A 17647-nucleotide genomic window follows, 5' to 3' on the forward strand; every position below is an offset into this window, starting at 1 on the left:
ATGCCTGAGTGTTGTCCCGCTCTCCCACGACACATTTAGGGAAACAGAGGTGCTGCAGATTTAGGAGGCTCATCCATGATCACACAGTAGGACTGTGCTCAAACCTTCACCTTTCGTTTTCTCTCGGCTACAAATCTTTGCATCCTTGGGAGGGAAGTGAGCAGTGTGTGTTGGAAAAAGATCTCTGTAGGCAGGTGGCCAGAGTGGGCCGGGATTCAGAGGACGTGGGCATGAGGAAGGTAAGGGGCAGGCATCTCCCAAAAGGATATGAAGCTGAGGGAGGCTGAGCACAGTTCCCGACATGAGCTCATTCTGAAGCAAGGCAAAGCCAAACAAAAGCCTTTTGTGCTGGCCAGGAGGAAGAGTATGGAGAAGTGATCGGGGTCGGACCCAGATAAGCCCATATTCATGTCTGTCGGTGCCTCCCTGAGTGCCCTAACTGAGCCTCAACTTTCTCACCTGTATAATGGAAGTAACACGGCCCATCCTATCTTTATCAAATTCACTGGGGTCAAGAGTCAGACATAAAGCACATAAAGCATGTGCCCCATGTTTCCTCTTTTTACCCCTTGGAGACCTGCAGTGACGCCGGGTGTGTTTGTTGTAGTTGAGGTGAAATTCACAAAAAATAAAAGTAACCATTTTAATACACACAATTTAGCGGCATGTAGTACACCCGTGATGCCGTGTGACCACCTCTTGTCCTTCTAGAACATGTCCATCACCCCAAGGTAACACCTCATCCCCATGAAGCAGGAACACCCCATTGCCTCCCACCCCGAGCAACCACCAATCTGCATTCTGTCTCTATTCTGGATGTTTCCTAAAAATGGAATTATGCAATATGTGATCTGTCATGCCTGGCTTTTTTCAACTTTCTGAGGTTCATCCATGTTGTAACATGTATCAATACCTCCTTTACATACGAGTGCGGTCGCTTGGTCACAGGGTAATTCTACAACTAACTTTGTGAGGAGCTGCCAAGCTGTTTTCCACTGCGGCCGTCACCCTGTTACACCCCCACCAGCAATGCAGAGGGCTCCAACGTCTCCACAGCTTGGCCAGCACCTGTTATTTTCTGCTCTTTTGAAAGTATGATTACAGCCATCCTAGCAGGTAGAAAGAGAGAGCTCATGGCTTTCATTTATACCTTTCCTTAATGACTAATGAAGTCAGGCATCTTTTCATTCACCAGCCATTTGCACATTTCCTCTGGAGAAAGGTATACTGAAGTCTTTTGCTCATTTCTAAACTCGTTGTCTGTCTTTCTGTCGCCAGTGCTTCTGCTGCCTCCAGATGAACGATCTGGTAGTGATGGGCACCTCATACACAGGGGCCTGGAGCAGGGCAGCCCCGGGGGCAAGGCCCAGCCCCTCACTCAGAGAGGGTGCAGGCTCTAGAGAACACCCGGTCCCGGGATAAGCAACCCAGCAGAGCAAAGACACAGCTAACCTGGGCTGGGAAGTGGGACCTGTGAGGAAGTCGGAGGGGGTCCAAGAGAGGGCAACACTCGAGATGACTTAACACCTTCCACTGGCCTGAAGCGGCTGAGCAGGTGATTTGGAGAACCAGTGACCAGCTGGCTTCCGTCTCCACAGCACAGAAAGGGGAGGAAGGGTGCACGGCAGGTGAGCTGAAGGAAGGGCTCCCAGCCCGGAGAGCACTGTGGGGCCCCTGAACCTGACCAAATCTGTCAAGGCCTGGCACAGATCACAGACCAGCCAGGGGGCCAGTCCACCCCCACCCACGTGGCAAGCAGTGCCCCAGTGGGGCCTCCCCCTTCTCTGCTGCCATCCGCCACTAAAACACCATCTGCACCAAAGAAGTGGGACCGACCGCAGTCACACATGGCCCAGTATGAACCTGGATGCCCAATGGCTTCCTGGCGCCAAAGGGCACACACCAGGTCAAGCTTGGTGGATGAATTTTCTGATCACCAAGCTTCAGAGGGAATCCTGGTTTGAACGCTGGGTCCTGGGAGCGGATGTGAAGAGGAAGCCATGCCTGAGTCTGAGGGGTAAAGCTCGCTCTCCAAGTCGGAGGAAAGCAGAGGCACTGTGAGGACACCTGCACGGAAAGACCAGCTGGATGGGGTGATACGAGCTGAGCCCAGAGGTCGGCAAGAAAGGAAGGAGATCTAAGAGTGACCCCGTATTTGGAGTCAGTGGACCTGAATTCAAGCCTAAAGCCACCACTTAGAACTTGCAGAATTCTGGAAAATTCCTTAACCACTCACAAGCCTTTCTTTCCTCATCCATCACAAGGGGAATTATTCAATCTTCCCAGTAGGAGAGTGGTGGGATAACATGGGGGAAGGGTCAACTCCAGCTTCGTGGAGCCCTCCGCCGGCAGAGGGCCCACCTGTGTGAGCCTGGCAGCTGCTCCCTGTTCAAATCCCCACTCAGTCACCTACTCCCTGAGGGATCTTGGGCACGTGACTTAACTGCGTCAAGTCTTTGTTCATCTTTAAAATCGGAGTGGTGGTAACAGTAGCTATCACATCAGGCAACTGTAGGGTTACGTGAGTTAGCACACATGAACCACTCAAGAGGCCCAGGAGGCACCCCCCATACTGAGCTAACTCTTACGGTTCGACAGCCTTCGGGAAAGCAAACTGTCCGCGTGGCTAGTACAGATATCTGCAATGAGCTGAATGCCGGCTCCAAAGCCTCACCCTGCAGGGTCACAGAATTTTTAAACAGGGGGATCTGTTGGCTCCTCTTGATGAAGTGAAGAGACAGCCCAGAGGCCCACCTCCCTAGGGGCAGTCAGCCAGGTCTCCTCCAAAAACCAGTCCTGTTCCTGCCCCCAGCCCCATTCACCAACTGCCCACACAGCCGCGCCCATTCTTTATCCCTCACGAGACAAGCACCACCCAGAAACCTGTGGTGAACTTCAGTTAAAACAGTTTATGGCCAGGAAAGCTGCTCCTTCTGTCTTCGCCTAAGATAAGCATAATCACAGACCGGAAAGGAGCCAGGACATCACCTGCAACACTGACTCCTGGTCAAAACAGAGACGTTCTTGCCGTCCGTGAGCATGGCAGAGCAGGACCAGCATGCTCTCAGACATAGCCGGTGTTCAGCTCTAGTTCAGTGGCTATGTCTTCGGGCAAGTTCCTCAATCCCCCTGGACCTCAGTCTCCTCACCTCAGGGAATCCATGGGGGTTGTAGTGATGATAAGGCTTAAGGCACCCCAGACAGTGTCTAGTGCACAGTTTCTTCCCAGATTCCAGCCCCGCACTGCAGAGCCGCTGGAGTGACGGCTCGCTAGAACTCCAGCCCCTGTAGAGTCTCTGCGAGGCCAGCAAGTTAAGTGCTGAAAGGCAGGACCAGCAGCCACAGGGCTCTGTTACATGGGTCAGAGAAGCCATGCTCAGGCGCACTCCTGGCTGCAGCTTTCCTGGTGAGAGCTCCCAGCACAGATGTGCCTGGATCTACTCAAATGACCCCAGCCAAGAAAGCAATGTCCAATACAAGGACCATGTCTGTCAGCAAAAGGGAAAAGTTTCCAAGAGGAGCTGGGCAGATGCTGGAAACAAAAGGAGAGGTCACCTACTTCTGGGGTTCCTGCCTGTTCAGCTTCCCTGTGCCACCGATGGTTCAGATCAGGTGGAAGAGAGATGGGTGTCCAGGGTTCAGCCTACCCCAGACTCTGAGCATAATCCCCTGGCAGTGGTAACCTGTGGGACGCTGAAGAAAAGTCTGTACCCCTATCTCTTCCCAGAACCCTCGGTGGTTAACAGCACAGGCTCTCGAGTGAGACTGCTGGGGCTGGAATACCAGAGCAGCCACTTTTAGCTGTGTGACCTCAGATATTACACTCAACCTCTCTGATCCTGTTTTCCTTGCTTGTAAAATAGGGCTAATGACAGCACTGCATCTCCTAGGATGACTTCAGGAATTAAGTTCTAGAACAGATGGCCAGGACTTAACCACTAGATGAATGTCGGCTATGACTATTAGCTACTAATCTAATTATTACATCAGCCAGTCATTTGACTTCACTGATCCAACTAGTGCGGGCTTTGCAGATGTCTGTCTGATAGCGATTTCCCAGCGAAGAAGACAGTTCAGAAAGAGGGAGGCTTTAGCATTCTCTGCCACATTCCTACAAGCTCAACCATTTCTGCTCAGGATTTCACACCTGCCCCAGAGTTTCTTATCCCCAGTTTGCAGATGCAGACACCAAAATTCAGTGGCCTAGGAAACAGAAAGCAAGTCAATTCTTTCAGAACAAAAACAAGCTTCAAAAGCATCCCCTCCTGGTGCACATTTTCACCACTACCACCCCCATTTCACACACATCTACTCCCAACTCCCGGCACCCCAACCCTCTTCTCCTGAGTCGAGGGTGGAGCCTGCCTAACTAAGCACCCTGCCAACTGTTCTTCCTGCCCTAACTGTGGCAGGGTTGACCTAGGGCAAGTGTAAGCCTGAGCACAGTGTGCCTGGGCCCGCCCCTGCACCCCACCCCCAGCACCTGGCGGCTTACCCCTTGCATGCACAGCCTCTCCCCCCCATGCACAGCCTCTTCCCCCAATGCACAGCCTCTCCCCCGGCCTCATCAGAAAAACTGGCACCCACTCTGGCACCGCAGGCACACACCGAATCTTGGCCACGGTGCCCACTGCAGCACCTGCAGGGCTGACGTACAAACAATCCTTGAAGAACACGAGCACGAGTGCCCTGCTTCTCTCTGGTTCCAGAAGCCTGAGGCCCAACATTTTCCTCACCACCCTCCACTCCTGGAGGCTGGTTACTGCCTCCCAGAGGGGAGTCCTGGTTCCCTCTCTCATCCCAGCGTCTCTGCAGGGGCTGCCCACAATCCAGTTTTCCAGCACGCAAGCCTCTGCATCCCAGGACCCCACGCCCTGCGCTGCACCACCATGCCCACTAAGGACCGCACTGAGCTCCCCACCCCCCACAAGCAGAGCTGCAGTTCTTAGAGGTGCATCACGTCCACCTAGCTTTTAAAGGAAAAACAGTGGCCCATGGGTCTCCCCCCAGAGAGCTTCCCACACATGCTCAACATTATGCATGTACTAGCTCATTAAAATCTTCTCCAGATGTGAACGCTAGCTTTATTTACTCCCATTCTGCAGCTAGGGACACTGAGGCTCAGAGAAGTATCTGGTCTCGGGTTACATGCTCGTCAGCAACAAAGCCATGATGCAAACTCAGGCCTCCTCAGGCTGAGACACATCATCTGAAACACTGTATTAGACTGTTTTCCTGCTGTTTTACCCAATTTAGGGAGGGACAGGTATGCCATTCAAGTAGCTTCCTTGAGAACACAGCAGACATCCATATATACCCATTGATTATCAGAACGATAAACAGCAGCCAATCTATTAAGGGGGAAAGTGGCCTGTGTGACCCCATCCCCTTTAATTCGGAAAAGTCTCAACCAGTCTCTTGAGAATCCCTCCAGCACCGCACATGGGCTGGCCCCACACTACGGGCTTTGAAATACAAGGTGAGCCCAAACCTGGTCCTCCCATCAGAGAAGCTTCTAGGCCCATGGGAAAGACAGATCCATGCGGCAGGAGCACGCTGGAGCAGAGAGCAGGTAAATGCCTGTGAGTGAGGGGGAAGGGGCAACCAGCCCTGCGGGGGAGCCAGAGGAGGCTGGGTCTAAAGTCAAGGTCGGTGGGGACTGGGAACTACAGAAAGCACCCTATCAGGATGTCCATCCCCTCTCCCCACTTGATGGTGCCGTGCTTCACCTCCCGTGACAGATGCCCCACTGCCACACCCCTGGGTCCAGAGACCTCGGGGGACTCTTCCAGGGAAGCAGGCCAGGAAGCCGGCCGTCCCGAGAGTTCCAATCTGAAGGTCCTGGAGTGTTGAACCAGAGGTCCCCCCAGGGGTGGGGGTGGATGGAGAAGCAGGCGCGGAGCCCCAAAGATGACAGGAACAATGGCACGTGCACAAGTCACCCGGCCAACACGGCGAAGGCCGGCCAACAGAACACGAGGCCTGGGACGCCTGGAGACGACCGCACGTGAAGACCGAGGCTGGGCTGTGCTTCCTGGAGTCCTACCATATGATGCCTCCACACGTGACCCAGAAAAAGAAAAAAGGCAAATTCCAGAAAGATGAGGAAGCCACAAAATGAAGATTGAGAACGGCATGAATGATACATGATGGAATTCCCTCCCGAGTCACTGGAAGGCACAGGAACCCAACTCCAGGCTGAGGGAGGCCACTCTTGCCACGTGAATCAGCCCCTTGTTCTCTGCCGGGGAGAAAGTTAAACCAGGAAGAAGCTGGGTGTGGAACGTGCACCCTCCTCTCCTGTTCCTCCCTTCCCTCAGCCGCTGCCCCTTCCCCATCCCAGCCCCACCACTGCTTCCCTCCTTGCCGCCACCACAGATCTCTGGCTGGGACCCCACATCCACCATCCCTAGAAGGGTAACCAAGAAAACAGGGTCCTTTAAAATGCCGAGGACTTTGTGGGAAAATATAAAGATTCCCCATTTCTCTTTCTGCAGCCCAGTCTTACTGACCCAGATCTGGTCATCTGAGCTTCCGTGTAATAACCCGACTCCATCCACAATGCGGTCAGCATTGTCTGTAGGTTTTTTCCTGCTCACCAGCCCTGCCTGCCTCCCTGATGGCCACCAGGCCCATGTCCACCAGCAAACCAATGCAGTGGGGTGTAGCTTCCTATCTCCATCACACCCACCCCAACAGAGCAGTTGACCTCTGGGGTCCCTTCAGGACAACAGGACTGTCAGTGTAGCAGGCTAGCGTCAATTCCATCAGGTGGGAAGATCCAGCCTCCCATAGGGCCCCTGTGTCCATCTGGGACCAGAGGCCTGGCATCTCGCATGATAGGTCGTGATGTTTCTGGGGTAGGGAGCAGGCAGCCTGGGAAACAAGGTCAGGAGTCGCAGGGAAACTCAGAATCCCAGGTTAGGCCTTACGAGCCCGGAGCCTAAAACTGTTCTGAGGCTCTGTTTTCACACCAGTGAGGTGAGAGTCACACAGCATTTACCTCTTGGGGTTGCTAGAAGCTTTATTTAAGTCTTGGAGCATAAAAGCCATTCGATAAAGGGTAATTAATATACAAGCACCATGCCACCAACGTCCAGATATCCACACCCTCTTCGATCCTGCACCCAAGCCCTTACATTGCACAGAATGGACAGAAATAAGACTCAAACATTAGGCCATGGACGCATCATGAGAACACAGGCTTCTCCGGGCAGCCAAAGCTTCCCCTTACCTGCTGATGCCCCTCTCACCCCAACACCTGAGAACACAGGACATCAGGAGTGTCCCTAAGCCATGTCTTATCCATTCATCACACCAAAGGGGGACAGCCTGCCCTGCCCAAGCCTAAATTTCCCCTTTACCTTTTCTGCTATCGAAACATTATCTGTCCTCAGGAAAATGCAAGAAGCCAGTGCTCTCTGAATGCAAAATGCAGTGTCAGCTGAGAACCTCAAAGCCAGTGGGAGGTGTTTCTTTCAGTGCTACCCAGAGAGCTAATGAAACCCCGGGGAGGGCTTTGTTCAGCCTGCAGACAGCAGCCGGCCAGTTTCTTCCTATCTCACTCTGGCTCTCGAGGCTTTTTGCAAGAATGCCGATAACACATGGTCGGTCCACAAAGGCATCGCGGGAAAGGTGCTTGCCAGGCAGGGAAGAAGGACCAGGCTTATCCCAAGACCTGCCGTAAACTGACTGAGTGACGGTCAGCCAGTTCCTGACCGGCTCTGAAGCCCCGTGGGGTCACCTGGAAAGACCAGGGTGCCCAATGCCACCCAGGCTTCATCCAACACTTGGTAGGTGTTGGTGCCATGCTGAAGGCTTCATGTAGCATCTCGTTTAAACCAGAAGGCTGACTTCAGGCAGCTGAGATTACTGTAACAATATGCCGCAGTCAGGGGCTTCAACCACCGACCATTACTTCTCAGGGTTCTGGAGGCTAGAGTGCCAGCAGATTCTGTCCTTGGTGACGGCTGGCTTCTTGGCTGGTGGGTAGCCACCTTCTCGTGGCTCATGGGCCTCCCCTTGGTGTGAAAGCATAAAAAGAGAAACAGAGATCTGTCTTCCTGTTTTCAAAGACACTGGTCCCATCGCAGGTGGGGAGGTGGGGGCACCCTCATGACCTCCTGTGAGCTGGATCACCTCCCAAAGGCCCCACTCTGAATGCCATCCTTGAGGCTTAGGGCTTCAACATAAACATGTGGGGAAGACACAAACATTCACCTCAACGGAAGAGCTATGGTGACCCCATTTTACAGATTTGAAAACAGAGGTCAAGGGAAGTTAAGTAACTTGCCCAAGGTCATCCATCCAACAAACAAAAGGGCCAAGACTAGCACCAGACCCCCTGAAGCTACTGCACTCTGTGACCCGGGAGACTTAGACCACAGTGTCAGGTAACCCGGCACTTCCGCTCCCCACCCGCAGAACAGGGGTGACAGCAACAGCCTCCCAGTGCTGCTAGAGTGACTGAATAATGTGAGGCCATGAAAGCCACCCAACGGAAGCAAACGCATCCTCAACAAACCCACAGGGCCTGGACTTCTCAAGACAGGGCCCTGCGTGTATTAGGTGTGTGACAAAGACGAATCAAATGGGAAGACCTTACAGGGCTGTTAGGAAGGGCCACCCCTGCAGACACTTAAAAATATGCACCCTGGACGCATTCTCTTCTCCGGATGTGGCTCCCCCTGGCCCTCACCCCTGGGCACCGCGTGGTGGCCTGCACCCCATCCCCAGCAGAGACAGTGATGCCTGCAGGCGGGAGGCGTGGGCAGCCAACCACAAAGCAGGAGAGGGAGGGCATGGTAACCCCTCAGGTCCCGCATGCCCCAGGGGTAGCAGGGTGCCATCAAGTGCTGGGAGGTGGGGCTCCCAGTGCTGACTGCAGGAACACCCCGGAACAGCCAGGGTGTGGGGTCACCCGAGTCCTAGCAGGGGGTGCTCCCAGTGGAGCCTCGTGAGCACTGCCCTTCTCTATGTTCTATATTCTCCCCAAAGACCTTTATTAGTTTTACCATCAGAGAAAAGGTTTAAGAAGAAAACGGGCTATCTTGCAGTATACACATTATTTTCCCCGTACTAAATCCTAATTTTCCATTCCTAATCATTCAAAAAAGGGGAGGGGAAAAAAGCCTCAAACCTTGTGTCTGATCCTCCCTCGCCCTCTTGCTTCTCTCAGCTTTTCCACGGCATGGATCTTCCTTCCGACACTCTCTTCCCCGCACGGTCCACAAACGCCCCTGCTGCAGCCTGGCCTCCTGCTCTCCTTTACTGCTTCTGAGACACAGGCTTTGCTGGAAGCCCCATTCCTGGCTGAGACTGGCTCCTACGATGGTCACGGGGATACCCATGTCCCCCATGGTGGGGACCCGCCTGCATGGACATGGCCTCAGCCAGCCCCCCAGGAGCCAGCCTCGTGATACCCAGCCTGGCCCTGCCACCCCTGGTTTTCAGCGCACTCTCGGTGCCTTTTTCTCCACCACCCCCATCTCTGTTTTTCTCTCCACTGACCTCGCTTTGGCAGAGGGCAGCTGTGGCAGGGCCTCCTCTACACCCTAACCCTGGTCCTGCCCTCCATGCCAATCTCATCTCCTTCCAGAACTCACCCTGTTCAACAAGTAATGAGCGGATGCTGGTACCATGCACTGTCGACCGGACACAGACGCGGAGCAGGGGCGAGCATCACTCGAAGAGCTCTCCAGCTCACAGAGAGACACCTCCCAGCCCCCAGCAAGTAGAGGATCCCAGCTGGACGGCCGCAGGGCTTCCCTGATGAGGCAGAAAGCATGCATTCCTGTGCATCAAGGCCCTGGGGACACCCGCAAGTGCACCGGGAGGTTTGTGCAAAGAAGTGTCCCCCAGCACTGTTTACAGTAGCAAAAACCTGTTAACGACCCAAAACCCACCAGGCGGAGCAAACAGCAGCAGCAGCAGCGGTGGCGGCGGCATCCAAACAGAACAGAGCAGAGTGCCATGACCACGTGCCTACACAAGGCCACCACCACAGGAGTCTGCAAACAGGAGAACGGGTGCCAGAAAAGGTCTCCAGACGGATCTGTAAGAAAAGGGTGAGCCACGACGGACCACAGCCCGCCTTCAGAAGAGCGGTACTTCTGGGAAGGGAAGGAGCTGCAAGGAGAGAAGAGAGCCCACAGGCTTCCACTGTATCTCTAAATTATTCTTATTTCTTCAGAAGCAATGATCTGAATCACACAGGTCCCCTCATTTAACCCCAGTTCGTCCTGGGGTAGGAATGGGGGAGTCTGTTAAATGACCCTCTGCAGCTTCTTGCTTTGTGTCTCAGATCTGGACAGCATGCAAAGGACAACAGCCCACACCAAGCAGATTCTAGAGCCTGGCAAGTCAGTCTGAATGATGCGGGAAGCAGAGGACAGCAGAGCCGGCAGCACTCACAGTGTGTCCAGCCTCCTGGCACGGCTTCTGAGGGACACAGGGCCATCCACATCCCAGACACACTTCTCGGGCTGCCTGGTCTTAACCTTGAGGAATGTGCTTGAACCTGCCACCTATGCCGCCTCTAGACTCCACTGTCAAGAGATCAGGCTCAGCCATCACACAGTCCAACAACAGCCACATGGGCCAGCTCTCAGGCACTTTAGGGAACTCATTTGGTCCTTTCAACAAGCAGATGAGGGACAAGAGCCACAGACCACCACCACATTGAAGGACTAGAAGTCAGAGCCTCAGAAAAGTCCCAGGAACCACCTGAGATGACTCAACAAGTGGAAACAGGATAGTCACAAAAGGGACCCAACTGGCAAATCTGATTTAAGTTCAGGTTCAGAGGCTGGGAAGGGCCAGGCTTTACATCTCAGGTCTTGTAATTTTCACAAGAACCAGCTACAGGAGGAGGAAACTAAGGTCCACAAAGACCAAGTGTCCCACCCAAGGTCACACAGCCAGGAAGCCCCAAGACACACATGGTCCTTGACTTTCTAGCGTTTCCTGGGCAACCTCTTTAGAGCAGTTCTCCATCGGGAAAATTCTTTTTATGATGAGCATCATCACGTTCTCTGAAAACGCAGCAGTTTCCAGGGCTCCTGGGTGAGTGGAAAGCCGGGAGCTTGTTCTGGTTGATGTTTATTTGTTTACGTAGCCTGCTAAACCCTGTCCCTACTTCTGAGGGACTCAGAGAGCTCACCAGAGCAGCTGCTCTGGTTGGAGCCAGATAAGCCTCCATGGGGAAGGGAAGGGTCAGGGCAGTTCCTAGTAATCAGGTAGAGCTGACCCCCTCTCCCCAGAAGCCCCACCCTGTGGGGAGTCATAGATGGCGGCAGATAGGGCAGACACATAGCTGATAGGGAAAGACCCCCACCCCCAGCCGCTGTCCTGCAAAACCAGGCAATTTGAGCAGACAAAGGAAGGGGACAAAGCCTCCCCAGTGCCCACCTACCAGAGAGCAGCCAGGGCAGACTGAAGCAGATGCCACGCAGCTCCTGGCAGGTCCGCACCCGCCACCCTGAGTCCCGGGGACCGCAGACACAGATGGAGCTGGGCACAGACCAGCCCCAGCCACTGTGGCCCTTCAATGACAGCAATTTCCCTGCCCCATTCTGGGTTCCAAAGCCTTTCCCCTGAAGTTTCCATTAGCAGGAAAGGGAGAATGCATCTGCAAACTGTATCAGGCAACAAGGACCCACCCCCTTTATCCGGTTAGTCCTGAAGTCAGAATCATGGCAAAAGCTTTCTTTCTTTCTTTTCTTTTTTTTTTTTTTTTAAGGCTCCTGAGTCGGGGTGCCTGGGTGGCTCAGGCAGTTAAGCATCTGCCTTTGGCTCAGGTCATGATCTTGGGGTCCTGGGATCGAGTCCACATCCGGCTCCTTCCTCGGCGGGGAGCCTGCTTCCCTCTCTGCCTCTGCCTGCCTCTCCCCCTGCTTGTGCTCTCTCCCTCTGTGAAATACATAAATAAAATCCTTAAAAAATAAATAAATAAAGGCATCTGGGTCTTTCAAATTTCTCACACAGGCCCTTAGTCCCTCTCCCCACCTTTATAGCTGAGAATTATCCCCTCAACTTTTTCAAATATGCTCTCCTTCTCCCATGATGGCCTGCCTTGCCCACTCTGGTGGCTCCAATGCCCTTCTCAGGTTAACCAGGCCCCACAGGGAAGAGACTCAAAGTCAACCACCCTGGCCCAGACTCCCCGTGGCCAAGGCCACAGTCGTGCCCCATCACGTGAGAGCTGCTTTATGGAGCTGCTACAATCCTTTGATTGCCTCCAAACTTGCTCAGGGATGACAGGGGGTTGGGGAAAGTGTGGGAGGTCAAGCAGAGACCCTTCTGGAATCTGCTCCCTTCATTAACTTCGGAATTCCTCAGGCCAGTGTTTTCTCAAGCCTTCTTACCCCGAACACTCACCAGGGAGACGGAGCTGAAATCCTCACATCCACAGGCTCCAGCTTAAAAAGCCAGGACCCGGTTTCCTGGGATAAGGGACAGGTGAGGCCAGCAGCCACCAGGCCCCCACAGGGAGGAACTAACATTTAGAGAGGAATCACTAGCTGACCACACTGAGTTAAGAACTAGAGACTCAGCAGTGCCATGGTTCCCACTTTGCAGATAAAGAAAGTGAGGTTCAGAGAGGTTTGGGAACCAGAGCTAGGTCACACAGCTATGGAACGGCAAAGCTTCAAAACCTGGTTGTGTTTTGCTCTAAAGACCACATTCTTCCATTAATTGCAGGTATCACTCTAAGAGCGCAAGGATCTCATCTGACACTCCCTCCTCATCCTGGAGCCCTCACTGCGAGGTAGGCTGCTCCACAGCTAGCGCCTGGAGCTCAGGCAGGCCACTTAAATTAGCATTAAGGCTTGTGTGTAATTCAGGAACTGGAGATTGCAAAGGACACCAAAAAAAAGATCTAAGCTGACCTCCCTGCAGCACTGCCTTGCTAAGGCAGTCCCACCGACAAAACGCATGCACCTTTAGGATGCATTAGGGATCCACATCAAAGGTGGAGACATAGCAAGGCCTCAATAAATGTTTGCCAAATCCGTGGTAAAAGAACTAGCAATGTAAAGGTCTTCTGCATTTTCCATACAACCCCAACAAAATCACCATCCCTACACTGTCTAACAAGCTTCCTATAAAGACCACCTCCTGGGGCTCAGCTGGTAGAGTGTGCAGATCTTGATCTCGACTCGACGTTGTAAGCCCAACACGTTGGGTGTAGAGATTACTTAAAAATAAAATCTAAAAAAAACAAAAACAACAACAAAAAAAAACCCCCTACATCTTGTAACAAATTTTTCTCAATGTTTATAAGCCAGAAGTTGTTCTTTTTCAACAGCAGACAGGTTTCCCTCATTTAAAACGAAGTGCAAACTACAGCCTATGGGCCTACGGTCGGTTCTTATAAATAAAGTTTTATTGGAACACAGTCATGCCCGTTTATTTACCTACGGGCTATGCCTGCTTTCCAGACGCAGAGGCAGAACTGACTAATGGTGACAGAACTCTGTGTCCTGAAAAGCCAAAAACATTTACTACCCAGCCCTTCACAGAAAAGTCTGCCAACCCTTGACATACGCAGACAAATATAACCTACCCAGTGTGTTGGGCTAACTAGAAAGAGCAGAATTTCATACTAAAATTTTAGTAACTCGCTCATCCTCAATGCTCTTTATTTCTGTATGCCTACAAGTTCTGATCTTCTAATTCCATTTCAACACTTTATTTAAACATAGCTGGTATTCCCTGTGTGCTTATTACATGTCAGGCCCCAAATTAAGCCCTTCAATATGTTCTCTTATGTAATTCTCACAAGGAACCCATGGGCTAGGTAACATTATCCCCTATTTACCAAGGAGAAATGAGTGAAAAAGAATGAGTGAATGAGTCACCACTTGACTTCATAGGCAGAATAGTTACTATTTCATAATTCAACCTCAGACAGTGATCGAGAGGTGACTGGAAAACTCTGGGTGCTCAATAAATACAATACGTTGCCTGTGCCATGATCAGGGGCTGCCATCAATTCAAGCAGAATTACAGGATCATAAAGTGTTATCGTTCTGCGATTCTGTTTTCCCACCTAGCTTCGGAATGAGCTGTGTAGTCCCTTCACCGTGCATCCTCTGTATTTCAGGAGGATCGCGGTGAACGAGGGCGCAGACGTGTTCCGACATGAAGCAGGGTGCAGACCCATTGCGTCCGGGGCAGAGAGACATGTTCTCTGGGAACGTGGCCAGAGCCGTGCAGCCGAAGGAGCACAAACAGCAGAGGGGACTGCCCTCCAATTTGGCCCTCTTCAGGAGGGCTGTGTTTACTTGCTGTGGTCACCTCAATATCTTTGCAAAATTGGCTTTTTTCTTTTTTTATCTCAAATATCTAAGTCTTAAGCTGTGACAGCTGCACAAACAACCAGTCTCCTGCATTGTGATCTTTTCCTAATTCAAGAGAAGGTAAATATAAAACAATTTTTTTTTTAAACTCAGCCTGTCCCTCAATAACCTACAGGCACTTTGCACACCTCCCCGCACACTGAGAACCAACGTTCCAGCAGGCGAAGGGAGGCTGAAGGCTAACGGACTGGAGAGCAGGTACCAGCTTCTCTGCTCTCTCCAGAGATAAGTGATAAGTTGGGAAGCTCTCTGGATCTCTCTGAGCCTCAGTTTCTTCATATAGAAAAGGGGCACCACACCCATCTCGCTGGATTGGAAGGTTAAGCAGGCACATTTCCAGACACTAATAAGCACCAGCCACGACACGGTCCCATGGCTGTTCATTGAGAAGCCTGGGCTCCAGACCCAGTCTGGAAAATGAGTCGCAGCCCTTCCCTCAGCCTAGCCTGTGTCGACTCCAGGGGACCTGGGCTCCCCTGTTGGTAGGTCTAGGGCAATAAGCCATCTCTAGAAACGCTGGCTTGGGGTGTCTGTGTCAGTGGGACAGCGGCACTGCACCCCGAGCCCCAGGATGACTGTATGTACTGTCCACCACCACGGGTTCCCGTGAAAATAAACAAACAGAGGGTCAGGCCTGCACTAGCAGAGTCTGGGGTAACAGAGCTCGACGAGACACAGGCTCCTCCAAGCAGATAAAGATGGACTTGTGAGATAAGGAGATGAGGCCAAGCTCATGTGCCCCACGCGGAAATGCAAGCTGTCCATGTGGCTGCAAAGGGGGATGTGGAGGGGCTGCTGCAGACGCAGGAAATAGCACCAATTCACCAACAGTGGTACCAGCACCAGGACCAGGACCAGCAGGACCGGCAGCACTGCCCATGATCTAACTGATAAGACCAAGGAACACTGGGTCTACTCTGCCCAGCAACAGCCGTTTGCACCTGTCGTCCCAGACCAAGTGTTAGCACGCAGCTTTCACTCGCAAGTGTCCAGACTTAGAAAGCAGGTGGTTTCCCCACCAGTCAGGGATATGAAGGCCCAGATTAGAGAGGTAACCTGCCCGAGATCACACCGTCCTCACCAGGGACCAAGAAGGAAGCAGAAATGGGTCCCTCAGCTCCAGGCAGGGAGGCCTCGTGGCTTTGGCTTCCAAGAGAACTGTTCAAATCCTGCCTTGTGCTCAGGGGGACCTGCTCTGCCTTTCTGCGCTCCAGCTACATCAAGAGGAAAACATCAGACTAACCGTGCTTACCCCACAGGTGTGTTCTGGCCTTAGAATGGAATAGTGTCGGCCACATGTGTGGCTTAAGAAATGGTGGTCATTTCTCTGTCACTGTCCATAGGGTGCAAGCCTGCAGGTGTGGGGCAGGGACTCAGCGGCCAGAAAGGAGGGATCCAGCAGAGTCTTATTCCTGACTAGGACCATTCTGTGTCTTCTGATGCAGAGCCCACCCTTGTCTTCCCGGGAGGAGTAGGAGATAACCCAGACCACCACAATGGGTTTGTTCTGGGGAGCAACCGATAAAAAGAGAAGCGGGGTTCTGGGTCATGTGATAAGTGGGGGCACAGCTGCCACAGCGGGAGGGACAGGGAAAAGAGCAAGGGGGTCAAGAGGCCTGGGGCAGTGCTGTGCCTTGGTGTTCCCAACTCACTCTTCCAGCGGAGGCCCTCGGGTCCCCAGGACTGACCTGATCACCCCTGCAAGCCCAGCCAAGCCTCCCCATCCTCAGAGTGCTCCCAGACCTTCACCAGCCCCCTCAGAGGAGTCCCCTCTGCGTCGTGTTTGGCCATGGTATGGTGGGCAGCACACCCATCATAGGGGGCTGCAAATCCCCACCTACCCAGGGGCACAGGCTCCTCACAGGCCATAGTCTTCCAGGGGCTGGACCGCAATCCCAGCCCCCCTTCATCCTGCCTCCTCACACAGGAGTGAGTTCTTCCTGAAAGTCTGTCTCTCCCGGAGGACAAAGAGGGTACCCAGTGCTGAGGAGCCCAGGAGCATTCCTCAGCAGGCAGTGCTACACACACACACACACGCACACACACACACACACATGCACACACACACATGTCCTTCTAAAGACCTCAAAGGAATAGCCTTTACTCTTCTGCTGAACTGGCGTGATTCAGCATAAAGCTCCTGGCTTCCTGCTCAGTGTACGTCGGGTGAGTTACGCAGCCCCACCAAACCTCCCAGCTCTCAGCTGCGCGGTGCGCACACCACTGCCCCTCAGCAGGACCACTGGCTGATGAAGTTACACAGATGCTCAAAAAGAGAGTGCTTCCCTCTGTCTGACCTCTTCAGGAACACCGAAATAAAACCACTGAGAGTCACCCTGCGATCTGATCAAGCGAGATACAATAAATAACATGCCTCCAGGGCAAGACAAACCCATTTCCTGACCTCAGAGAGGCAGCTTTCCAGGGTGGGGGAGAAAGACACGCAATCAGACAACCTGTGTAAGTGAACACCACATCACATCTAGGCGCTCTGATTTAAACCTGTGGGGAGAGACCAGAGGGACAGTGTTTCCACCAGGAGATTGGGGAAAGCCTCGCTGCAAAGTGCCACTGGGCAAGAGTGGAACTGCGAACTCAGGCAGAATCGAACCCCAGGCCCCACTTCACTGTGGTCTTGCCAGCCACCCCAGGTGGTCCCAGGTGACCTGTACCGGGACATGGGTAGTTTGAGCTGCCATTGTCCTATGGGGAGCCCAGTGCTAAGGCAACATCTCTCTGTCACCAATGTCATAGTTGCCAAGTTGGGACAGGGGTGGTGGGGGTGGGGAGCCAGTCCTTCTGCTTGCCAACTGCAGAACTGCCATGGGCCCTTGTGGCCAAGTTCAAGTCTGGCTGCTCCTTCCCTCACGCGGACACAAGGCTCCTTTCCCTTGCCTGCTATTGCCTTGCCACTTGGCCCTCCCAAGGGCTCCAGGGCCTGTGATCTGTGATCAACCTTCCATGCCAACCAGCCATACCCAGTGTGAAGGCCAGCACATCCCACCTGATTCTCGTTCACGGCCCACATAATACCCACCCACTCCAGAAGCCTCTCCCTGAGCCACAGTGACGCTGCCACGTGCAAGGGTCTGCTGTGTGCCAAACACAAGCATCTATTCTGTGATCCTTGATACCAGCCCTGCAAAGAATGATGACACATCACCTCTACTGAAGAGAGAAAGGGAGAGGCATGCAGCAGTCACCTGGCCTGAGTCACACGGCAGGTACAGGGCAGAGCACCCAACCCAGGCCTTCTGGCTCCACGGGCCGCCTGACAACTCTCA

General features: G+C 53.1%; 1 long non-coding RNA gene across 3 annotated transcripts in view; it reads right to left on the reverse strand.

The window, feature by feature from the left end:
• The window catches only part of LOC116877048, a 154763-nt gene that overhangs the window by 136622 nt on the left and 494 nt on the right, over positions 1-17647 (reverse strand). The gene's annotated exons all lie outside the window — the stretch shown is intronic.

Source organism: Lontra canadensis, unplaced genomic scaffold (assembly GCF_010015895.1).
Source record: "Lontra canadensis isolate GAN:19392208 unplaced genomic scaffold, GSC_riverotter_1.0 scaffold49, whole genome shotgun sequence".
NCBI lineage: Eukaryota > Metazoa > Chordata > Mammalia > Carnivora > Mustelidae > Lontra > Lontra canadensis.